Genomic DNA, 26016 nt, shown 5'->3' with positions numbered 1-26016 from the left:
TGAGAACAGTTAAAATCATAGACAAGAAAGCAGAATGGCAGTTGTCCAGGACTAGAGGAAGAGAGGATGGGAGTCACTGTTTAATGGATTTAGGGTTTCAGTTTTCCAAGACCCAAGAGAGCAACACGTGGGGACGGTGGTGATGGCTGGATAATGTTATGAGTGTATTTAACACCACGGAACAGCACACGGAAGTGGTAAAGATGGCAGATTTTTACTATGCAATGCTACCAACCATTTTTAAAAATGGAAGAAAAAGTTAAGAAAATTATAAACCATCTAACAAGAGAATACAGCTCATTTCTGTCTGCTCTACTAGATCCTACAGGACAAGGTATCACATCGGTTTTGGCTCCGTGTTTTATCCTCAGTGTCTAGGTGGCTCAATAAAAATGTACTATGCCCAAGAATCCTCCAACATGGTCCAGATAGCCTACACTAAAGCTCAGCTGCTAGGGGCCGAGCTGGAGCTCCCTGGTGGTGTGAGTGTCCCTGAGCTCAGTTCACAGCATTCCAGAAGGTGACTGCCAGCAAACACGAAACGTTCAACACCAGGCCATGCTCCCTCGCCGTGATCCTAGTGAGGATCATGTTTTGATTCCTTGAACAGGATCCCTTTAACTGCCATATGAAATTTATTTACTATAGGCCTTCATTTGATTGTGTCCTACTTACATGAAGAAATTATCAAAAACTCAAACTTCACTGAATAATCTAAAAATAAAGCAATCTCAATCTGTTTGACTGTAGTCTTCATAACATAATAACGAGTATTTTTTATTATCTCCTTGTCAAGTCGCCACGTAAAGTCAAAACCCCCATTTGTCTTGAAATCTGAACCTCTTCAACTTATCCTGTAATGTAAGTCGACCAAAAAATAACATTTAAAGAAATTAAAATCTTCAGACACTTAAAAAATAAGTTAAAAGGGTTGGGGGGGAGCTCAGTGGGAAAAGGAGAAGAAATCAGGGCAATGTTTGGATGAAAACCCTGTTCCACCACACAAAACAAGACGGACATCTTCCCCATGAGTTCTGGCAAGGTCAATTCGCAGCCTTATTCACAAAATTCTTGGATAGCTTCCGTGGCCTAAAAAAACCCCTTGCTATTTCACAGCGCTATTCTAAAGCCCGAGTATGGATATAGTTGCTCAGGGGAATTGCCTATTTTGATGGTAAACAAAGTTTTTTCAATGCTATCTCAACAATTCTAACACATAAAAACGGTGGCTGTTGGAATTCATGACAATGTAAAAAGGAATAAAAAACCTTAAGATCCTATTATAAACAGAAGCTGTAGTGTCACCATTACTAACAATTTAGGAAAAAATAAATCTCTAGAGAAATGACAACTAAAGAGAAAGAAACCGTCTCTTCATCTTCCCGCTTACCTCATTCATCAAAGTTGTCTCTTCAAACAAGGTCAACGAAACACTGCCACAGCAAACAAGCTAGAACAACTAACTTTATTCTTCTGAGAATAACTACATATGAAAATAATGTCAATGCCCAGAGCTTTCATTTTATGATTTTTCCTACATAAATTTTTCTTAAATTTTCTGTCATTAATACCACTTACACATAGAAAAAGAATGAACAAGGAATAAAAGAATATTGGTGGTCTCATATTGATAGCAGGGGTGTAAAAGGATACAGCTGATCCAGTGAAGTGTGGCAGTTTCTTATAAAATTAGATACTCAGTTGCCATACATGGTAGCAATTAGGATCTCGGGCACCACTCCCACAGAAATGAAAATGTATGTTCACATAAAAACCCTGTGCAAAATGTTCATAGTGGCATTACCGGTAATATCCACCACTGTAAATGATTCAATGTTCCACAGTAGGTAAGTGTTCAAACAAACTGGCACATCCACACCATAGAACTCTACTCAGCAAAAAAAGGGAGGAATTACTGATACTGATGTATGTAACAACTTAAATAGATCCTGAGGGCATGATGCTTAGTGAAAGCCAGTTTCAGAAGTGGAGAGGCAGCTCGGCGGGGCTGAGTACTTTGCCTGGCCTCTTTGAGGCCGTTAGTTTTAGTTTGATGTTGGATACAATAACAACAACAACAACAAAAAGTGCCAATCTCAAAATGTTTATACTTTCTGATTCCACCTACCTAAATATCCTCAAAATAACAAAACTACAGAGATAGAGAATAGATTATTGGTTGCCAAAAGGCAGATGTTACAATACAAGGGTATTGTACAAGGAAGCTCCTCTGAATGATGGGAGTGGAGTGTTCTAGGTGATGCTGGCACCCAACTTCACATGAAACCAAACTGCACGTGAATAGGAAACTAGTTTCCCTAGATGGGACCTCTCTTCACAGCCCCACCCTGCATTCAACAGCACCTTGTAGTTCTCTGTGCCTCTTAACACATTATCTCAACTGATCCTCACAACAACCCTGAGGTCTCTGCTGTTATTTCACATCTTACAGATGGGGAAAATGAGGCCTAAGTGACATCTAAAGGCCACACAGCCAGCAAGTGAAAAAGCCAGAACTTCACCCTCTCCACTACCAGAGCCACCTCTCTCCACGGGGACAAGCTGCACATGGCAACACTACAAGTTTTGGAATGCCATCCTCCAAGACATCTCAGCAAACTATTAAACAGCTTTAAGACACTGGAAAATGAGAATCAATCAGAGAATTACAGGACTTACAGATCAGTTCTAATGCAAGCTCTCATTTGACATTTATTTTTTTCATATAAAAAGGAAATGTTCTGAGGCTGGGGATGTGGCTCAAGCGGTAGCGCGCTCGCCTGGCATGTGTGCGGCCCGGGTTCGATCCTCAGCACCACATACAAACAAAGATGCTGTGTCCGGCAAAAACTAAAAAATAAATATTAAAATTTCTCTCTCTCTCTCTCTCTCTTTAAAAAAAAGAGAGAGAGAGAGAGAGAGAGAGATGGTACCTGGAAAAAATGAATGAAATTGATAAATCATTCACCAAACAGATCAAGAAAAAAGAACTCAAATCACTAAAATCAGAAATGAAGATGGGGACATTACTACTCATGGTATAGTATAAACAGATGGCAAGTGGTTACTTGGACATTGACACCAACACACTAAATACCTAGAGAAAAAAAAAAAAAGGAAATGTTCTGAGTACTCAGGATCAAAAACATTTTTTCAATGTCCTCAGATTTTAACACAAGTATGTATGGAGATGAAGAGACTTAAGAAAAAAAAAAAGGATTAAAACACAAAAACAATGCACTACCATGCTTTGCCTGATGGGAAAGACAGACTTTCTTATTAATAGGCATAGGTCAAATTCATGGGTTCTTCTACTAGTTTTAATGACATTTTACATAAGTAATTGATGATCTTAGAAACAATCTTAAACAAACTTAAAGATATGAATATCTGCAAAAACTTTTTATTTCTTCCCAACTGTCAAAGCAATAATATGACTTACACAAACATGGTAGATGGTAAACTGACAGAAAAATAACCTGAGGCAAATAAATATAGAAGTAATCTAAGAACAAAACAATCTTGTAGTCCATGGCTAATTTCTATTAAGGTCCTGATTTCTCCATAGTTTCATTTCCCTCATTTTGCCATAAAACCTGCATGCAATATTTTCAATATTCTACTCTAATACATTTAAACCTTTGATAAGGAGAAAAAGGTGATGTGTCAAAGTCACAGTTCCTGGTCACTGTAGCAATGTTTTGAAAAACAATACATAGATGCAATACCTTTTAACTGTTTTGCTCAAAAGTAATTTGACACTGTCTTCCTCCCATTGCTTGCCTGAAAAAGGAACTTTCCATTAATCACAAGCACACCATAGTCTAGCACCCATGATTTGAGGATACAGGGCAGTTTACCTCCCTGTGCCAGTAAAACTGCGTGATTTTTAATTTATCAATCACTAATGACAACTGAAAATAACAATGTCTGAGGCATTAATAAAAACACTTGTTGACATAAAACAAAGCAGAAAATAATCACCAATAGTTGATTTAATTGATGACTACCTAATAATCTTAAAAATACATATGCTAAACAGCTGAACATTTCCCACCCATTTACCTTCAGTGATCAACAACTCTTCATTAAGAAGGAACAGGTTAAAAAAAAAGCAGTATGCACACTACCATCCACATCAAATATATGTATAAAGGCAGTAGTCTGCACCTGAGACTGATTAATATTTATCCGAGCCTTTTCCAATATTTTCTTTCTTTTCTGGGGGGGGGCACGGGGTGGGGGATACTGGAGACTGAACTCAGGGGCACTCAACCACTGAGCCCCATCCCCAGCCCTGTTGTGTATTTTATTAGAGACAGGGTCTCACTGAGTTGCTTAGCACCTCACCTTTGCTGAAGTTGGCTTTGAACTCGAAATCCTCCTGCCTCAGCCTCCTGAGCTGCTAGGATTACAGGCATGTGCCACCACACCCAGGCTTTCCTAAATTTTCTATAACAAATATATTATTACTTTACTTATTTAATTTTGGTTTTTTAGCACAGTACTGGGGATTGAACCCAGGGGCACCCTACAACTGAGCTACATCTCCAGCCCTTTATGTTTTTTATTTTGAGACAGGGTCTAAGTTGCCCAGGCTGAACTTGAACTTGCGATCCTTCTCCCAAGTAGGCCAGCAGTAACATGTTACTACTTTTATATCAAAAAGAAAATAAATCATTTTGTAAAAACTTTAATCTATTGAACTAGGAATGTGTAGACTATCTAGAATTCAAACAGTTTTTCCAACCACCTATATGTAGTCATGTAAGCAAGGTGCTGGATTCAATCCTTAGCACCACATAAAAATAAAGAAATAAAATAGAGGTACTGTGTCCAACTACAAAAATAAAAAATTAAAAGAAAAAGATAATTAGGAAGACCCAATTTAATAAAAAGAATCTGAATAAACATTTCTCCAAAAATATGCAAATGGCCAATATAATCCTTTAAAAACTGCTCACTCTGCTAGTCTTTAGGGAAATGCAAATGAAAACCACACCCATTTCACATCCACTAGAATAGTTAAATCAAAATATAACAAAGGTAAAGGTACAGTGGCCCAAGCACTTTGGCAGTCTGGCAGATGCTCACAATGCTCAACAAGAGACTCCCTAAGACTCAGCAATTCCACTGCTGGGGACATGTGTGTGCCTGGAAACTTGGACCTAAGTGTTCACAGCAGCATTATTCCTAACAACCAAAAAGTGGAATCAAACTAAATGTAGATCAACTGATAAATGTATAGACAAAATGTGGCATATGCACAGAATGGAATATTATTTGGCAACAACAACAAAAAAAAAATCCTGATGCATACTACAAAATGGATAAATCTTAAAAATATACAAATGGAAAAAAGCCAATAACAGAAGACTTCACAATGCATGATTCCGAAGTATGATGTATCCAGAGCAGGCAAATCCCAGAAAAAGAAAAAAAGATTAGTGTTTACCCAAGACTAGGGTAAGAGAAAATGGGAAATGACTATTCAATGCATACAGGGTTTCTTTTAGGATTGATGAAAATATACTGAAATTAGATATTAGCTAAAATGTTGTGTTCTTGTTTATAAAACATGAGTTTATTTTCACCCAGAACTAACGGTGAATGCAAAAGAAGTTCTCAGGTTCATGCTCCCTCTAAAAACTATTACAGTGCCACCTTGGGCTTCCTTCTATAGTTTTGCTAAAGCATCCTGCAATGCTATACATTTCTGTTATTCTTGCACTTCTTAAAATAAGCATATATTATTTTTATAACTAGGTGCAATAAGGATGGCTACCCCAGTACCCAATAGGGGTGAAAATAAAGGAAGAAAGCTCAGACTGTAAACTCTACAAGGAAATAATGTCTTATTTTTCACTACATTCCTAGTATCCTGTACAGTGCCTCATACATAAAAGGGGCTCAACAGATAAGTCAGAATAAAGCAAAGTAAATGTGTGAACAAAGAAACATTCTAAAGTCTCAGTAAAAAATATTTGAGAAGTTAAAAAAAGAGGAAGAAATCAAAGATGATTCCAAATTTTGTGTACTGTTTAAGTGAATGAGGAGGCATTGAAGAAGATAAGCAAAACCTGAGGAGGCAGAAGTACATGGGAAGGCAGAGATGGGAGATAAAACAGAAAGAGAAAGGGAGGGAGAGGGAGAGAGAGAAAGGGAGAGAGGGAGAGGGGAGAGAGCTATCCAGCAGGCAGTAGGATGGTAGGCAAAAGATGCAGATTTGGGAGTCAGCCATACAAAGCTTATATAAGAGATCACAGCTACCACACACCACATTTTAAGGACACTCACTGCTCTTAATCAACAGCAGAATAGGAGATGCAGATCAAATTGGAATGCACTCACTATTCTGGATGACTTCACATCCTAGCCTGACCTTTACCCCACCGATTTCTAAATTTAGATTATGAAATAAATACACTCTATGCTTCAGAGTCTTCTGCCTTTCATCTGCTTCCTAATGGTATACCGAGGCCACAGCTGTATTCTGTAGTTTCACTATTTGCTACAGACAGAATTCTTGGCTCCCACATACAGGAAAGACAGAAATTCAATACATTAGCATTATCTGCAATAAACACATAAAGTGCACATACTGGTTTTATTGACTATTAACTGACAAATTATCATAAAGTAGTTTGTCACATGCTGATTTTTTTTTTTGAAGTTCCAGTTTGAAACTTGAAAGACTTTTGAAAAAACAGATGTCTTAAGAGAGCAATCATTTCCTTTTCTGAAGTCTTCTGCTTCTGTTTTGTAGTGGGGTCTGGCCGTATTGCTGAGGCTGGCCTTGAATTCCTGGACTACAGGACCCCTCACCTAGCTGGGACTGCAGGGGTGCACCTCCACACCTAACTGAGACAGCAATTTTTCTTCACAGCATTTTTACAAATATATATTCTCAGCATGACACAATTTTTTTTTATATTTCCTTCACACAATTTCAGGATTAGAACATCTTGACACTTCCACTGTCCTCATCTGCATAAGCCCACCTATGAATTAAAAAAAAAAAAAATCAAAGAATGAGAAAATTCATTCTATAAGAAAGAAAGAAAGCCAGCCCTCCTCATGTCCTTTGCTTCCACTCTCCTTCTCAGTTCAGATCTTAAACTGACCTTACTCATATCTTCAAAAGGTCAAGGATGTGTTAGGCTCGTTTTGTAGATGCAGAAACACACGGTGTAAGATTAGTCTGTCTCCGTGCTGTCGTTCATGCTGTTTTTCATACCTACGATGTCATTCCCTTTCTCCAACATATGTTTGAACAAATGTAAATACAGGCCACAGATCAACACCTCTCTAACCACCTCAGTATTCACCTGGTCTCCTTTTTTTGCATTTCCGTCATACAAACCATGTGGCCTCTAATGGTTATTCTTGATAGTTTCCTCTTTCCTTGCTGGAATGTAAGGTTCTTGAAGACTAGTGACATGCCGAATCCCAACTTCCTACCAATACTGAGCAGGGATGGCATTCAGTAAATACTCCCTCAATGGCAGGTCTAAAGCTGCATCCCTGATGAGGCTTCCTAACCCTCCTTTGCCTCCACACCTCAGTTGGGCTCAGGAAACAATACCACAAAATATGCAGTTTTCAACTGAGTGTGGTGGCACAAGCCTGTATTCCCACAGGCAAGGTCAAAGCCAGCCTGAGCAACTTGGCGAGACCCAATCTCAAAATTTGAAAAAATGAAAAGGGCTAAGAAAGCGGCTCAGGGGTTAAGAGCCCCTGGGTTCGGGCTGGGGATGTGGCTCAAGCGGTAGCGCGCTCGCCTGGCATGCGATCCTCAGCACCACGTACAAACAAAGAAGTTGTGTCCGCCGAAAACTAAAAAAAAAATAAATATTAAAAATTCTCTCTTTAAAAAAAAAATTAAAAAAAAAAAAGAGCCCCTGGGTTCAATCCCTAGTGAGAGAGAGAGAGAGAGAGAGAGAATGAGAAAGGTTAAAGTCAGACCACAGAATAGGAGACTAAAATTCAAACACCACACCTACAGTCCAGAGGAACTTGATCCCAAGTCATGCAGGCTCATTCGGTATCCAAAAACCATGACCTACCCTCTAAAATAGCGCAGCTACCTCTCCTCTATGAAGATGAGGGTACCCATCAGCCTCCCCCATCAGCTATCTATCCCTTTATTGGGTGGCTCCTCTGCACACTGCACGTGCACGCTGTTCACCGGTCAATCTGCCTACTGTCCATTTGTTTCAGCAGACTCAACTGAGCCTTCAGGAGGAGGAACTTTAACTGCTCTCCACGATACCAGAAAAAAAAGTATAGTACGCAGCTTTCATTGAACTAGCGGATATTAGACCTAGAAGAATGTTAACAATGAGACTGTCAACAGAGACATCAATTTTAAGTCTAAAGGCATTAAATAATCTGGGGAAGGGGTCCTCTCCTCCTCTTTTTAATGGTTGTCTCTTTTTAGGGTGCAGCAATGAAAATCCTAACTACCAAAACATAGAGGAAAAGTTATTTTTGCAAGGTGGAAACAAAACAACTGTATTTCAGAATATTTGAGAGAGCATGCTAATTCTCTAAGTAATAGAGAAAAAAATCAAGCAAATGTGAAATAAAACCAGATTCAACATTGGACAATCATAATGCTATACTTCTTCAAAATACTTACAATCACTGTCAAATATGAAATGTAAAAACATAGGAAAATACTTGAAAAATGTGAAAAGTTTTGCTCAGCTGGCCAGATTTTTCTAAACCTGTCTTAAGAAAAGCTTTTTTCAAATAATAGTCTTCTCATGGCCATGAACCATCTGCACATGGTACTGTTTAAGGGTATAAATAATTAGAGGAAAAAATTCAGCCTCTGAAGCTCCCACTCTATCCTCTCTGGGCAGATGCTAAGAAATCTACTTGTTTTCTAAATATCTGGCCTGAAACTGGTACAGATAGAAAATGTAAAGCTATTCCTCAAGAGCAAAGAAAGAACAAAGAGCTAAGCTAATAACAGGCCACACAGGGTAAGTAATTTCACAACACTTCCCAAGTCAACCTATCTGATGATGACTCTGCACTTGCTTGTTTTCAACAGAGTGACTTAAAGGCCACAGGAAAGGCACAATTTTTAAAAATAAGAATAAGAATGATCTGAGTCACTGAATCAGAGTAAAACAGGATTCTAGTGATTTTTGAAATAAGAAATGGATTTCCATTGGGTCACACAGGTAGCTGGTACCATACAGAGACTAGAGGAGACACTTGAAACTCTTAGCAGAGCAAAATATTTATTGAATGCCTAATAAATGCCAAGAACTTTGCTAGGTACTAGGTGAGACTAGAGCTTGCTCTTGTACACTGGATATTTTAAAACTTTTAAAGCCAGGGAGTGTAGCACATGCCTCTAATCCTATTACTCAGGAGGATCATCACAAGTTCCAGGACAGCCTGGGCATCTCAACAAGACCCTGTCTCAAATATTAAAAGGGTTGGGGGCGGGGGCTGGGGTTGGAGCTCGTTGGTAAAGCATTTGCCTAGCATGTGTACGGCACTGGGTTCCATCCTCAGCACCACATATAAATAAATAAAATAAAGGTCCATTGACAACTAAAATAATATTAAAAAGTGGGGGCGGGGTACGGGGGGAGAGATACAGCCAAGTGATACAGCACCTCCCTAGCATACACAAGGCCCTGGGACTGATTCCCAGTAACACACACACACACACACACACACACACACACACACAGATTAAAATATTAATTTAAGGCTTACATTCTAAGGAATCTCCTGTATTTGAACAAGACAATGTCCATCTCTCTCACTTAGCATATTAGAACAGGCAGATGGAGGAAGAGGGACCTGTACCAGCAGAAAAGACTTTAGAAATTCCAAAGAATTCATCTTTCTCCTCTTTTGACTATGGAAATTCACATACTGTTTACCATGAAAGAGATTAAGAGCCAGGCATGGTGGTTCACGCCTGTAATCCCAGCTGAAGGCCCTAGGTTCAATCCCTAGTATCACAGAAAAGAAAAGATTAAGACCATCAAAAGGGATTTCAACCCAAATTTCATGACCCAATAGTTAAAGAAAAATGAGCCTCGTTCCTGTCAGAAAAGTGATCTGTTTTTGTCACATCACACTGCAGAATCAGCTCCGTCACAGGATTAGAGTACAGCCATCTGAGGACAAAAGTCTAAGCAAAAAGAAACAATGCTGGATACTGGAATTTGATAAAGACTCCTCAAGAACATGGCATTTAGCTGTTTCACTGACACCTTTCTTCTAAGGATCTCAAAGACAAATGTTATTTACATTACACCAAGAATCCAAGCAGTGGCGCCATGACCAAATAAAGGACCTATCAATGGCCTACAGAAATTCAACACTGAAGTTCTCCCCCCAGCCCTCTGGCCTAAAAGCAAGATCCAGTTTTAAGTAACAGTAGTGTGGTTTAAGAAAAATTTGGTTTTCCCCCTTGGGTTCCTGGCACACAGCTCCTAAAAACCCTTGGTATTTCATCAGTGATAGAACCACCTTGTTATTCAGGTTCCTTCTGACCACAGAGTTCACACTAATGAGGTGACTCTGGGTGGACTCCAGATAGCTTCAGAACAGGAGGTGGTGCCAGGAGAGCTATCCTGAGACTGGACAGTTGCCCTGAACCTTTAACCCCTGGAGAAGGGAGAGGACCTGGAGATGACTAATGAAGGGGTCTGGAGAGCTTCTGGGCTGGGGAACACAAGGGTGGGGGGGCACATAGAAGCGCTGCATCCCACCCATGCCCTGCCCAGGCTCTCTTTTCCTGAGTTATACCCTTGATAATAAATCAGTAAATGTAAGTGAAGTGTTTCCCAGAGTTCTAGGAGTCCTTCTAGTCAATTATGAACCTCAGGGAAAGTCATGGGAACCCCTAAATCTGCAACCAAGGTGGACAGAAGTGTGGGTGGCCAGGGACTAGTTACTGGCATATAAAGTTGGGGCAGTTTTGTGGGACTCAGCCCTTTAACTTGTGAGATCTGAGACCAACTACAGGCAGACAGTGTCAGAACTAAATGGAATTGCTGGACACCTGGCAGGGTGCTGGACAGCTGAAGAACTGGTCATGGTGCAAAAGAAACACAAGCAGCAACTTCTAGTTTATGTTTATAAAGCTCAAAGACACAGCAGATTTGCTGATATAACCAACCTCCCAGCTTACCTTGCTGCAATGTATAAACAGAAAAAGAGAAAAATGTAAGCAATGCTGTCCGAATAGTTGCTACCAAAAAGAATTGGCATTAATTTTATGTCGTCTACGTGCCAGGCATTAAGTTAGCATAAATTATACGGAGTGTACAAAACCCTGGGACGTAGATATTGTCCCCAAGAGCAGAAGGGAAAATTAAATCTCATAAATTTCCCACTGCACACAGCAAACAGCAGTAACTGGAAACTAAATCTAGTTGTTTTTCTTTTTTTTTTTCTTTCTTTTTTTTGTGGTGCTGGGGATTGAACCCAAGGTCTTGTGCGTGCGAGGCAAGCGCTCTACCAACTGAGCTCTATCTCCAGCCCCTAAACCTAGTTCTAATACACAAATCCCTGCCACCTTCCACTATTTTTCTTTTTTAAACAGTCCTGGGGATTGAACCCGGTGTATCATTAAGCTACAACCCCAGCCCTTTTCATTTTTAATTTTGAGACAGTTCTCCCCAAGTAGCCCAGACTCCCTTGAATTTCCTGCCTCTGCCTCCCCAGTAGCTGGGATTACAGGTGTGCACCACATACCTGGCTTTCCACCTTCTACATGATACTCTGTATTATATAGTGTAAAATTATAAACTCTAACATTCTTTGAAGAGAACTTGTCCCCTGTACATCTTTAAGAGACTAGTCTTGAAAGACGGTCTCTAACTCTGCACATGGCCTGTGGTGGTTGTCCTCAGGCTACTTTTACTTCCTTTCAAAATTTCTTTTGTGGTTAAACGTGCATGATGTAAAATCTATTATCTTAACCATTGCTAAGTTTAAAGTGCAGTCTTGTCAAGTCCACTCATAATGTTGTGCAGCCATCTGCCATCTTTACCATTCATTTCCATAAAGACCTCTTCCCTCAAACTGTTTTTCTTTCAGTCTTTCCCATCTCAACAAGTGGCAACTACATACTCCAAGATCTGCCCCAACTCCACTTTCTTTTACAGTACCTATTCAATCTACCCGTGAAACCTGTTGACTACACTTGAAAACTATCAACTCAGACTGTTTTGTCACCAGCCACTGCTACGTTCTAGTGCAACCTGAAGTTTTTTTTTTTCCTTTGGGGGAGGGGGGAGGGGGAGGACCAAGGATTAAACAAGGGGCACTTTAACTACTGAGCTCCATCCCCAGCCCTATTTTGTATTTTATCTAGAGACGGGGTCTCCTTGAGTTGGTTAGCGCCTCGCTGTTGCTGAGGATGGATTTGAACTCGCAATCCTCCTTCCTCAGCCTCCTGAGCTGCTGGGATGACAGGCGTGTGCCACTGAGCAACCCCTGGCGCAAACTGTCATTTTTTTCTTTCAATTATAACAAACTCCTAAGTGGTCCTCCTGCTTTTGCTTTGCATCTAACCACCAGTTAGATGACCACCAACACAGCAGTCATAGGAGGGATGATGACAAAATGGAAATCAGACCATGTCACCCGATTACCCCAAACCTCTAAAGACTTCCCATTTACTCAGGGTAAAAGCTCAAGCCCCACAAAGCAACAGCAGCCTCAGCAGCACCTGGGAGCTTATTGGAAATGCACTCCCCTTCACCTCAGACATACGAAATCGGAATCTGAATTAAATGAGGATCTCCAAGGTAATTCACATGCATGCTAAAGTTTTAAAAGCCCTTCAATATGGCACCACAAAAGAAAGCAGCCACCCTCACCCACTCTAGTCATCCTTCAGCCACATTTCAGCCTCAGGGCCTTGGCACTTGCCATTCGCCTTTTCCAGAGGGCTCTTTATCTGTGTGACTCACTTCCTCACCTCTGCTAAACCTTTACTCAAATGTCATCTGTGAGGCCTGTGCCACCTATGATCTCTTGATTCCCCCAACAGAACCTTTTCCTGCTCTTACTTTTCTCACTAGACCTTGTCATCATAAATTTTAAAACTGCCAGGGATGGTGGCAGTTTTTAATCCCAATGACTCAGGAGGCTGAGACAGAAAAATCACAAGTTCAAGGCCAGCTTCAGCAACTTAGCAGGACTCAAAAAAAAATGTTTCGGGTTGGGGCTGGGGCTCAGAGGTAGAGCGCCTGCCTCGCCTGGGTTAGATTCTCAGCACCACCGAAAAACAAATAAATAAAGACATTTCTAAAAAAGTTTACAAGCTGCATTTTTACATTTAATCTTGATCTTGTTTACTCTATGTCCCCATGTAACATAGAATATAAGCTCTACAGAAGCAAAGATTTTTGTCAGTACCCAGAACACAATAACCATTCAACAGTTGTCAAATACATAAAATAATAAACAAATGAGTTTCCTCTTCAAAGCAATGTCTGCTAGACCTTCATAAATGGTTCCTTACTAAGAAGGTGCCTTTTCTTAACATCACATTCAACAAATCCACTGTTCAAACTACAGTACACTTGAGCACCTATTCGGTAAAAACTTAAGCACTAGAAGAACTTCTGAGCACCCATGATTAAGAATGGAGATTTAGCAGCAGTCTGCTTCATGACTGCAGCAGGCTTATACCATCAGAAAGCCGACAGGAAGAAAGCTGAGGCTTTGTGTGAAAAGAACAGACAGGCCTACAGCTCCACAATGCAGCAACGATCCTTCCTATTGATGACATTTTCTCACTTAATTCTTTTTTAATATATACAATATCTTTAATTAATTCACTTATTTTTATGTGGTGCTAAGAATCGAATCCAGGGCCTCGCCCATGCTAGGCGAGCACTCTACTGCTGATCCACAACCCCAGCCCCTCACTTGATTCTTAACAACCCTACGAGACACATAAAACAAGTAACAATTTGCCCATTTTAGAGGTTAGAAAACAAAAATAGAATTGAATTCTCAAAGCATGACAGTAATAATGTCAAAACTGAAGTCTGAAGACTCTCAATTTTTAGTTCACAATCAACATTATCATACTTCCTCATGCAAATTATGCAAATGAAACTGAACCAAACCATAAAATCATATATCCTTCTATTATGCTGTAGATACTACTTTTGCCCAAACCATTGAGGTTTATGCAGAATGAGAATAAAGTTCATCAAAGTCAGAATCTCAACTTAAGGAATTAAGATTCAAACTGCTTCCTGTTACTTCTAAGTCTAATCTAATCCAGTGTTGAATAACATTCAGCAAGAATGTTAAGAAATGAGCTAATATAGTGTATATGGTCAAAAAGTTCTTGTTTAGCTACAGAAAAAAAATGAAAATGGGAGAAAGGAAATTGTCACAGTGACTGAAAGACAGGAAGGTGTCATGGCTGGGTCATTATTTTGTACTTCTGTCAGTGCCTCACTGATGTGATTTTTGCAGAAGAAAAAAAGACATACCTCCTCAAAATCCCAGCAATATCTTTCCTTTCTTTGCATAGATGAGGATGAACAGTTGTAATCAAAAATGTTTCCCAAAAAAGTTCTTTTTAAAAAAGACATAGAAATAGAAGATCCATACAAAAAGAGATCCAATCTGGGAGGATAGACTCTGTCTTCTAAATCTTGTGACCAAGAGCAGCTGTTCACCAAGTGTCAACATCTGAAGGAAGTACTAACTGTGGGTGTGTCTTCTCCAGAGGGGAACACCTGCTGGGACAGAGGGGCAAGAGAAGGAGAAAGAAATTCTACTGAATGCAAATAACTGGCTGATAAACAATCACCAATTTTCAGGCTGCAAAATTTTTCAACTTAATATTAGCCAACATTAAAAGATCACAGCGGCAATACAAAGAGCCAAGTCAGCTGGCACTGGGGTTATCAATGACAGCAACAACCAAAGGAATATTTCAGAAGGTAATCCAACTCTCTGGTTACTAACAAATAAGCAGGATGGTAAATAAAATATGAAAATCTGTTTCATGTTTTTTATAGCAAGATGATAGTTGTATCCCACAAACAAACAAGCATAGGTACATGTAGGTAGTCTGCCAAGCAGACCAAGCATTCTGGTACTTTAAAAATAAACAGCGAACAAATATTAATGGGAATGACTATGTCAGCAGAAAATGTAGCCTAATCATGCCAATAAATACATATGTAGGTTTGGCAGAGAAACAACGTGGAAACTGAGGGACATCAAAGATAATTTAACACACAGAGTGGTTTGGGGCACCTTTATTGGAAATCGTATAGAACTAGAAATCTGTTCTATTTTGGCAACAAATTCCGTTAATTTCTTGATATCTACCACATCACTGCACTTTTAGAAAACTCCAGATTGCAGAACATGCCTAGTAGGCTGAAGTTAAATACAGTGCATGGGGTTAACACAGAAGAGGAGAAGTGAATGTAAAGACACAGCAAGAGAAACTAAGCAAAATGAAACTGAGAAAACCACAGGACAGGAGAAAAAGAGCAGAGCACCCTTGAGCTATGGGATGATCTCCAGCAGGAGATGTGGAACTGGAATGAGAGAAATAGTAACCAAAGATTTTCCAAATTTGATGAAAACTGTAAGATCACAGATTCAAAAAGCTCAACACACACCAAGGTCAAAATAAAACATGTGCATAGGAGAGCTAAAACTCCACCAAAGCACATGAAAATCAAATTACTTAAAATCAGAGACAAGGAAAAAATCTTAAAAGGAGTCATAAGAAAATGGAACTGGAGAAATTATTTCAAAATCGTATATGTAAAAAGTGATTTATATCCAAAGAACCCTTAAAACTCAACAATGACAACAAAAAGCAAACAATTTGACTCAAAAACAGAAAAACAGGCTGGATGTTAATCAGTGGGAGAATAAGAATCTAGCACGTGTGAGGCCTGGGGTTCAATTGCCATCACTGGGAAAAAAAAATACACACACACAAACACACACACACAGGACCTGAATTGACATTTCTAACACAGAAGATACAAGAATAGCCAATAAATACATAAAAAGATGCTCAAAACCTCCAACAGAGAAATGCAAATCAGAATTATAATGCAAATCACAACCACCTCATAACAATTAGGATGGTTACTATAAAATACATACATGTGTGTGTGCTGGTGAGGATGTGAAGAAACCGGAAGCCTTGTGAACTATTGGTGGGAAGGTACAGTGGTACAATCTCTGTGGGAAAACTATATTGCAGTTTCTCAAAAAAAATTAAATGTAATTCAATCCCCAGAATCAAAACAGAAAAAGAAAATACATATGTATGCACATGCGTGCACACGCGCACACACACAGAATTATTACATGATCCAACAATTCCACTCTGGTTACATACCCAAAGACTGAAAGCAGGGTCTTTAAGAGATACTTGCACACTCATGTTCATAGAAGCATTACTCCTAACAGCTAAAATAAGGAAGCAACACAAGCATTCATCCTGAATGAATGGATATGAATGGATAAGCAAATGTATATGTGGAATATACATATGTGTACATGTGGAATATACATATAATGGAATATTATTCAGTCTTAAAAGGAACAAAATTTTTATACATGCCACAACATGAATGAACCCTGAGTACATTATGTAATGAAACAATTTTGTCACAAAAAGACAAACACTCTCTGATTCCACTTATATGAAGTACTTAAGAGTAGTCACATTCACAGGTAGGTGCCAGGAGCTGAGACATGGGAATTGGGTATTAGAATTTACTAGGTACCAAGTTTTAACTCTGCAAGATGAAAGAGTTCTGGAAATGGATAGTAAGGATGGCTACAACATTAAGAGTGTACTTCATGCCAATGAACTGTACACTTGAAAACGGTTAAGATAACAGATTTTACATCATGTGCATTTAACTACAAAAAAAAAAAAATCTTTGAAAGGAAAATAAAAGTAGCCCAAGGAAAACAATCACACACAGAGGATAACAGAGTAAACCCAGTGACGGCAGACTTCTCCTCAGAAACCATGAAGACCAGATGCAGATCAACATCTTTAAAGTACTAAAAGAATAAATCAACTTAGAATTCTATACCCAGTGAACACAGCGCCTACAAACGAAGGCAAATTAAAGACGCCTTCAGAAATGCAAGCTAAAAGGATTCATCGCCAGCAAACCTGCATTACAAGAAGTCCTCTGGGCTGGGGTTGTGGCTCAGTGGTAGAGTGCTCGCCTAGAACATGTGAGGCACTGGGTTCAATTTTGAGCACCACATAAAAATAAAGTGATATCACACAGAAACCTGAAACTATCCAAAAGAATGAAGAGTCCTGGAAATGATAAACAAATACACATACACACACACACACACACACACACACACACAGATTTTTATTATAATGAGACACCATTACAAAAAATAGCACTATGAAGAATTTTCACAAACCAACTGCGGTGAAGCACACTTGTAATCCCAGCAACTCAGGGGGCTGAGGCAGGAGGATCACAAGTCTGGGCAATTTAGCAAAGCCCTGTTTCAAAATAAAATAAAAAGGGCTACAGATCTGGGTCAGTGGTAGCTCAATTCCAAGTACTGCAAAAAGAAAAAAAATTACAATAAACTACCTGCCAACATGCCCATCTTCCAAAATTCAAAATATTGTGATTAACGGAACTCATTTACCATCACACTTTGCTATAAATCAGAATCAATATCATTCCTTTTTTTAAGAAGGAGGAGCTCTATGAGCTGGGGATGTCGCTCAGTGCTCTAGCACTTGCCCAGCATGCTCAAGGGCCTGGGCTGAATTGCTGCAGCACCTTAAAAAAAAAGCTCTAAGGTACAAGCTAGCTACTTGTCTTTTGAAGAAATAAAATTAAAACTAAAATCTTCTTTAGCCATCCCCACATTCTATTATACAGACAGTGGTCTGACATGCCTCTGAAGGGACTGCCTACAGAACTGGGCATGATGGCACATGCCTGTGATCCCAGCTACTGGGGAAACTGAGGCAGGAGGATCTTGGGTTGGAGGCCTGCCTGGGAACTAAAGTGAGACTCTCATCTAAAAAACAAGATAAAAAAAAGAAAAAGAAAAGAAAAAAATTGAAGGGGTTGTCTACAGAGAAATTCCTTTAGAGAAAGTGTGATGGTGGTCAATATATAATTTACCTAGTTTTCAGTGTCTCCAGGGAACCCAGAAGTCACTTAGAAATGAGTTACAAGGATAGCAAAGAATGTTCCCTGTTTTAAAGTCTGAAAAACAACATTAAGTTTCAATGAATTGGTCAGGATGCCCCAAACTGGCAAGAGGAGAAAACTTTTGCCAAGTCTTCCTGAAGAAAATGAATTTGTCAAAGCAAAAGCTTCAAAATGAAGCTTCAGGGTCAGAGGCTGAAAAAGGAAAAGAAAAACAACAATATTTGACACTACTCTATTAGAGTTCAAACCCCAGGGGAAATGTGGTTAGTGAGAATAAAATCACTGTAATACAATATCCCTGATGCCAAATAGATTACAGGATGGGAATCCTGCCTACTATCCCTCTGAATACATAATGGGAAATACAATTCATACAGTGAGATTCCTTAAGACCATTAACAATCTTTTTTTTTCTTTTCTTTTCTTTTGCTTCCTGGTACTGGGGACTGAACTCAGGAACTTTTACCACTGAACTTACATCCCAAGCCTCTTAGATTTTTTTGAGACAGGGTTTCTTTAAACTGTGCTGGTTGGGCTGGGGCTGGGGCTGAGTGGTAGAGCACTTACCTGGCATGTGTGAGGCACTGGGTTCGATTCTCAGCACCACATATAAATAAATAAAGTCCACTGACAACTAAAAAAAATAATTTAAAAAAAAAAAGGCCTGCCCTAGTTGGCAACTCAAACTTATGATCCTCCTGTGGTAGCCTGAGTAGCTGGGATCACAGGCATGTGCCACCACACCCAGCTTCACCAGTAGATCTTATTTACAACTTCTTGTGAGAGATCATTTGCTATTTTCAGAGAGAAAACTGAGTGATACATAATTCAGGATGTTTCTGTGACAGAATTCCAGAGGAAGTCTACCTACTGTTACCTCATCTGAACCAAAATTCTCCATTCTATACAATGGAGTCAGGACAACAAGAAAACTACGTGAATTCAGTATTTACTGAATACCATGTCAGGGAGAAGTAGCAATCTTCCAGCATTTTACCCCAAGTAAAAGCACTGGATAACATTCCACTTTATATGACAACAAATTTATCCTAAGAAATACACAGGTTACATGTGCAGGAGAATTGACAGCATATGTTCAAACAAAAAAGTACACAACAATGTTCAAGGCAGGTTTGTTTTTTTTTTTTTTTTTTTTTTTTAAAGGTACTGGGAATTGAACCCAGGGGCAATTTACACTGAATTACATTCCTAGACCTTTATTTTGAGATAGGAATAGGGCCATCAACCTGTTATCCTCCTGCCTCAGCCTCCTGAGTCCTGGGATGACAGGCATGGCCACCATACTCAACTCCAAATATTAGTATCTGTATTTCCCACTACTTGAAAAAATGCTTTCCTAGTTTAAAAAAGAAAGAAAGAAGGAAGGAAAACACTTAAAATTTTTAACATAGTTATTCTAGAAAAGGCAAAAGTATGGAGATAATAAACAGATCAGCGAGTGGCTGCCAACAGCTGTTGTGGGAGAAGCAAACAGGTGTGACACAAATCTTTTCAGTGTTGTAAATCTACTCTGTAATGGTGAATGTGAGCTACTGAAAGTCTATCAAAAGTTACAGAACTTGATAGCACAGAGAGTAAACCTAAATGAATGCAAATTCTTAAGGAATTAGAAAGTATGGGCATCTCAGCATGGAGCACAGAACCGGACAGAAGCATCTCAGTCAGTCAGGCATGACGATGCAGGCCATCCAGCAACTCCGGAGCTTGGGACAGCAGAATGGCAAGTTCCAGGCCAGCCTGGGCAACTTAACCAGACTCCATCCCAAAATAAAAAGGGCTGAGGATGTAGTCCAGAGGTAGAGTGCCCCTGGATTTAATTCTCAGTACCACCACCACCATCCCCCTCCACACACACACACACACACACACACACACACAAAATCAAAAATCTTTCACAACTACATGACACAGACTCAGAAAGGAGCAAGAAGAACAAATGCTGACCTAAGAAGGCTGGAGGCACTGGGGCTCAGCAGTAGTACACTTGCCTGGTATGTGTGAGGCACAGGGTTGAATTCTCAGCACTGCATAAAAATTAATAAAGTAAAGACTGATCAACAACTATAAAAAAAAAAAAAAGGAAAGAAAGAAAGGCTGAAAATGAGCAGTGTCTGTGAGACCAAAGGCAAAAGGAACTATTCACGGGCACTGTATTATTATAGCTGAGAAAGTCGTTTCCCACAGGTGTACAGACTCCACAGTAGGTGAACACCGGAACTGAAGAATTAAGCCAGTGGATGGACAGTGCGAGCCAGGTTTCTCACCGTGAAGTCAGAGGTGAATTATCCATGTGGCAATTAAGAGTTGGAGACATCATGAACTCATGCTTAGCTTCATATCAATCTAGATAGTAACATACACAAATATCTATAGATATATGAAATTAAAAGGTGAATACTCACACACATATCTCCTTCATTTGTCACCTGAAGAGAGCCTAGAAGCAATTACACTCTGGTAGCAACAAGCACACCCAACACCCAGAGCCTTGCCTTCTAATACCACTCTCCGATAAAATCAATCAGGACTCCTTGGAGAAATGACTGATTATAGGACTGGAGCAGAGAATATGCAAGATGAACCCGGAAGCATCTTACACTGATAAGAGAGTAACCCAAAACACACACACAATGACTGGGTATGTCACAAAGAAAGGACAAGTGGCCAAAGATAGAACAATCTGAACAACAAAATTTTTGTAGAAGCTAGGGATGGTGGTGCACACCTAGGAGGCTGAATTTAAGGAGGATCTTAAATTCAAGGACAGCCTCAGCAACTTGCCAATACCCTGTCTCAAAATACAAAATAAAAAGAACAGAGGGTGTAGTTCAGTGGCAGAGCAATCTGAGTTCAATCTCTAGTACTGGGGGTAAGAGGGACCCACAGTGCCAAGGAAAGTCTGGGAAACTTTCACAATCAAGAGGAATTAAAGAAATATGATTGAAAAAACGTATTCTGGATGGGATGGGATCCTAGAATAGAAAAAGGACATTAGGGAAAAACTAGAAATATGAATAAAGCATGGACTTAGTAATAATGCATCAAAACTGGTTCATTGTGATAAATGAACCACATTGATATGTTTTTAAAAAGGGGCAAACTGGGTGCAAGGTAGACAGGAATTCTCACTGGTAATCTTCATAACATTTCTGTAAATCTAACACTGTTCTAAAAACATTTGTTCTTAATGTTTATTTTTTAAAATGAAATACTCATGATGGACTATATACTTATAATTTCACTTAGTGCACCTAGGACACAAATGATGCTGAAATATGATCTCTGCTTTGCAGTCTCACTGTGAGTAGACAAATACTCATGAAAGATACAGAAATAAGAAAACAGTAAATGAGAAGTATAGTTAAAAGCATATTAGAAACACAGTGGAGGAAAAGAGTTGTGAAGGAAGGCTTCAAGGAAGAAAGAAAACTTGAGTTTGTACCTTAAAATGTACTGCAGGGTACCAAAGTAAAAAAGAAGATAAACAGGTACACTCATAAGGACAACCAGAAGGGAGATAAGAAAAAGTTAAAAGAGATTTAATTCAAAAATTTAACCCGGAAAAATAAAGCCTTAAATGAGAGGCATAATAGCAGTGTTCAAACACTTTAAGGGTCACGTGGCTAAAAAATGGTTACATCATATACCCATTTAACTTACAAGCTGACCTCTGGAGAAATGTGCCCACATTCAAGGACAAAGAAAGTGACAGCTGTTCATTACAGCTACAACAGGAAATGCCAATATGAACAGATAGGAAGCAGGTGGCCAAGTTCTTCTCCACAACTTTTCAAAGGATGGTGCATATGTGAACCCAATAAAGCAAAAATCTAGATTCAAATCCTGCAAACAGGCCTAGCACACAGTATGTGCCACATCCTTTCCTATATATATTAGCTTGTTTAAGATTCACAGCACATCTATAAACATTAATGTAGTAAAGGTTTAATGTAAAAAGAGAATTTGATGCTGCATGCAAGCAGGAACATATTAGAATTCTTCTCTATCCCCCACTCTCTGAAGAGCAAATAGTTTGTAGGCCTAGATATCTAGTAACTAATTCCCCTTGTTCCTTCCTTTGGTAAAGTGCAGTCTCTCTCTCTCAGGCTTCAGTGTGCATAAAAACTATACAGGAGCTGGGTGCAGTGGTGCAGGGCTGTAATCCCAGCAACTTGGGAGGCTGAGACAGGAGGATCACAGTTTCAAAGGGAGCCTCAGAAACTCAGTGAGACTCTATGCAACTTAACAAGACTCTTAGTTAAAATAGCAAGAATGGGGGATATAGTTCAGTGGGTTCAATCTCTAGTACCAAACAAAACCACAAAAAAAAAACAAACAAAACAAAGTAAACGCTTTATACAGTTATAAACACAAAAACACGCCCGCTATTTGAGCAATTTAAGAAATTTTCAAGTACAGTTTTCACCTTAAGTGATTTTTGCCTTGCCCCATGCACTAATTTGAGGACCTAATCCTGGAATGAAGCACCACTCTACTGCAGGCTTACTTGAGACAGAAAAGTCAAATCCTACAAGAAAAATAATCTAACAATTAAGTCTAAAATGAATTTTGTGTCATAAAAGGTGTTCAGAGACTGAAAAATCACAAAGAACATTTTAGGAAAGAAGAACTGGGTGAGAAGATCTCTTTCAAGTCCTGAATTCTAGAAAAGAACAGAATTTAAAATCCAATAAGAGGAAAGCAACAAAATAAAAGGCAAGAATGACTATTATGTGGGGAGGAGCTCAATACTGGGGAACACAGGAATTCATTTCTACAGGTAGAAAAGCTATTCCATCTTTCAGAGGACCACTCACACCCCTCTGCCTATGAGGCCTCCCTCACTTAGCAACCCTTCCCCACCCGCCCCCCAGTCACTCACTAGTCACATAGGCTTGTTTAATTTCCTTCATAGCTTCTATCAGGGGTCAGTAAACTTTTTCTATAAAAGGCCAGACTTACATGCAGGCCAAATCAGCTTGTTCCATGTGTTTGAATGGCCTGTAAGCTAAGAATAGTTTTACATATTTAAGAGGTTGGGGTAGATTGTTTTACATGAATATTTCATGATGTGAAAATTATATGAAATTCAAATTTTGTTGTCCAAATTTAATTGGAAAATAGGCATGCTAATTTTTCTACTGCCTCGGCTGCCTCTGCACTCAAAATTGAACAGCTGCAACAGAAGTTGTATGGCCCACCAAGCCTAAAATATTTACTTTTTTGACTTTCACAAAAGTACTGGTTGCTGGCCATATTATTATCTGAGGTGGTCTTCTCTATTTGCTTTTCTATTCCTCATTCTCTCAGAGACACAGAATAAAGCACAGTGAGGGCAGAGGCCCTTGTCTGTTTTGTTCCCATCCTGAAGCAATTCTTAGAAAAAAATTCTGGAACAAAGTAAGGATTCAATAAATATTTGATGAAAAAAATTAATAAATGGCTTATGGACCCAAGAAGTTTAAACTTCTACCAAGCCTAAGGTATAATGTGTCACCACATATTATATTAAGTCTTTAATTATCATAGGTTTTAGGCTGTGAACAAACTCTTAAAGAAAATGGGAAATATTCTAGTAGAGAGAGAAATAAAGTAATAATGTTGGTCACCAGCTAGTCCAGGACACTGGGATTCTTCAGGAAATTGTAGACTACAAAGTTGCTCATGAAAGGTCCTCTGAATTAGTGCAAGGTGCCAAACCATTGTCAGCTGACTGGGCTCCTGTTTATCTTAAGATGCCAATACTTAAGAAATCACATCTCCTAAACATAGTACATAGCATCAACACCATGCCACATCTTAATAAATGCTCATAATTATAGCAGATCCAGATCACACTTGCTAATGAATTTTTGATATCCAAATTTCTCCTATGCTGCTGATCAGCATCTATTCTGTAAGCAGTTGAAAACTCTTTAGAAAATTAAAAGGTTACCGCCCACAGACCAGAGCAGCTTTTTAATCTTTCTATACTAGCCAGAGAGTGGGTGTGTGATTTCAAAAAAAAAATAATACAAGCCAACTCTGTTGGTGCAGGACCAGGTACTGTTGAGTTCAAATCCCACCTATAAGCATTGTTTGTTACATGACACTAGTAAAACTACCACCTTCTCACAATTTGAGTCTCAATCTTCTGATCTATACAAATGGAGGGAAAAAAATGTACCCACCTCCTGGAGGAATTTTATGTCATTAACATTTTACAAGATTCTTTCCTTCAGGCTTTGGGATAATTACTATTCACAGGTCCTTCAAAAAAGATAAGGGTTTGGCTTGAGCAATCACTTCCAAAAATTTAAGAGACTGGACAGAAGGTATGTACAAATCCAACTTTGGTTTTATTTTAAAGTAGCCTACTGTTTTTTCAAGACCTGGAATGGTTTAGCTTTTTTTTTTTTTTTTTTTTAATCAGTAAACTTAAAAAAAAAAAAAAAAAAAAAAAAAAAAAAAATCATAAAGATGCTTAGGGCACAGGTACCTCTGACCTGTAAGTCAGACTTCTAGAATCACTTTGGATGGGAGGCAGGATCTGCTTTCTCTTCTCTAACAAGTCAGGATGGGGGCAGCCTGCAAGCACAAGCTAGGATCTACCAAGCCTCAGGTAGAATGTGTCACCAAAGCAAAAGAGAATTGGACAGATTGCTCAAGTGGCCAAATGCCTCCAGAGGAACTTGGCCACAGAATCACATGGGGGATCCTCACCATCCATGCTGTTAAGGGATGAATCCAGCCAGCCCCTGGACCACCAGCACACACACCTTCCCTTAGGCTGCAAAAGCAGGGATTTGCAAGCCACAGAGGGATCTCTGGCCTTTAGGGGGGAGGTGTGACTCACTTCTTCGTCCCCTTCCCTCTTTCTAAAAAAGGGGTTCACAAAGGGCACCCTGGGGCCAAACCCAACCAGCCGGGACCCACACCCCACCTCGCACCACCCCGTGCTCCCCAGGACGACGGGCTCCCTCCTCCCCGACAAAACAAGTTCCAAATCAAAACAAAAGGCACAGAACTGGTTTCAGGTGGCAACGGCCTGAGCCCTGGTGGCCAACTTCTGAGGACCAAGGCGACCCGGGGCTCCGAGGACCTCAGACCCCCGCCCCCACGGGAGCCGGCTCCCGACCGCTCCGTCCTCGGGCCTCGGCCCCAGTCCTCTCGGCCCCTGCCTCACCTCAGCCCCGGGGCTCAGGAAGGGGGTGCGGGGAGGGGTGGGCGAGGGAGCCCCGGGGTCGACCTGACAGGACACCGAGCCGGGGACCGAAAAGAGGCCCAGGGGTCGAGCCCTAGGCCCGGGGCTTCGGCGCGAACCGGGGCGACCGAGGGTCTGAGCCGCGCCAGGCCGCGAGCGGGAGGCCGGGCCCGCAGCGGCAGCGGCGGCACCGGGCCCCGCTCCCGCACCGCACTCTTGCCCCCACACGGCCGAGGGGCCGCCCGTGAGGGAACCGCGGCCGCGATGTGGGCGCTCACTCACCGGCGGGGAGGGGAGGAGCAGCCGGCGTCTCCGCCAGCGCCGTCGCTCGAGCCCAAGCGCCGGCTCCTGCCGCTGCAGCCGCCGCGCCGGGTCCATCCCCCCCAACCACCCCCCTCCCGGCCCTCCCCCCGCGCCGCTGCCGCCGCCGCCGCTGCCGCCTTCACCCCGGCGCGGGAGCGCGAACCGGCGCGAGGGAGCGAGAGCGCGCGCGCCACCGCCACCACCGCCGCCGCCCACAACCTCCGCCCCCGGCCGACGGCGCCTGCGCGGAGGCGCGCGCACGCCGCGAGGGGGCGGAGCCGAGGGCTATATAAGCCGACGCCCCAC

General features: G+C 40.6%; 1 protein-coding gene across 3 annotated transcripts in view; it reads right to left on the bottom strand.

The window, feature by feature from the left end:
- Window positions 1-25773, bottom strand: part of Tmcc1 (transmembrane and coiled-coil domain family 1) — a 166375-nt gene extending 140602 nt beyond the window's left edge. Inside the window, exons 1-2 of one of the 3 annotated variants that reach the window (XM_077106217.1) lie at window positions 25690-25773; window positions 14502-14753 (exon numbers count right to left, since the gene is read on the bottom strand). The gene's annotated coding sequence lies outside the window, so the exon portion shown is untranslated. The remainder of the gene's footprint in view (window positions 1-14501; window positions 14754-25689) is intronic. The other 2 variants (XM_077106216.1, XM_077106218.1) reach the window with 2 other exon arrangements.
- Between the last annotated feature and the right edge of the window lie 243 nt (window positions 25774-26016).

This window comes from Callospermophilus lateralis, chromosome 20 (genome assembly GCF_048772815.1).
Source record: "Callospermophilus lateralis isolate mCalLat2 chromosome 20, mCalLat2.hap1, whole genome shotgun sequence".
NCBI classification, from domain to species: domain Eukaryota; kingdom Metazoa; phylum Chordata; class Mammalia; order Rodentia; family Sciuridae; genus Callospermophilus; species Callospermophilus lateralis.
Note: the sequence above shows the minus strand (reverse complement) of the source record. Positions and strands in the feature narration are given on the sequence as shown.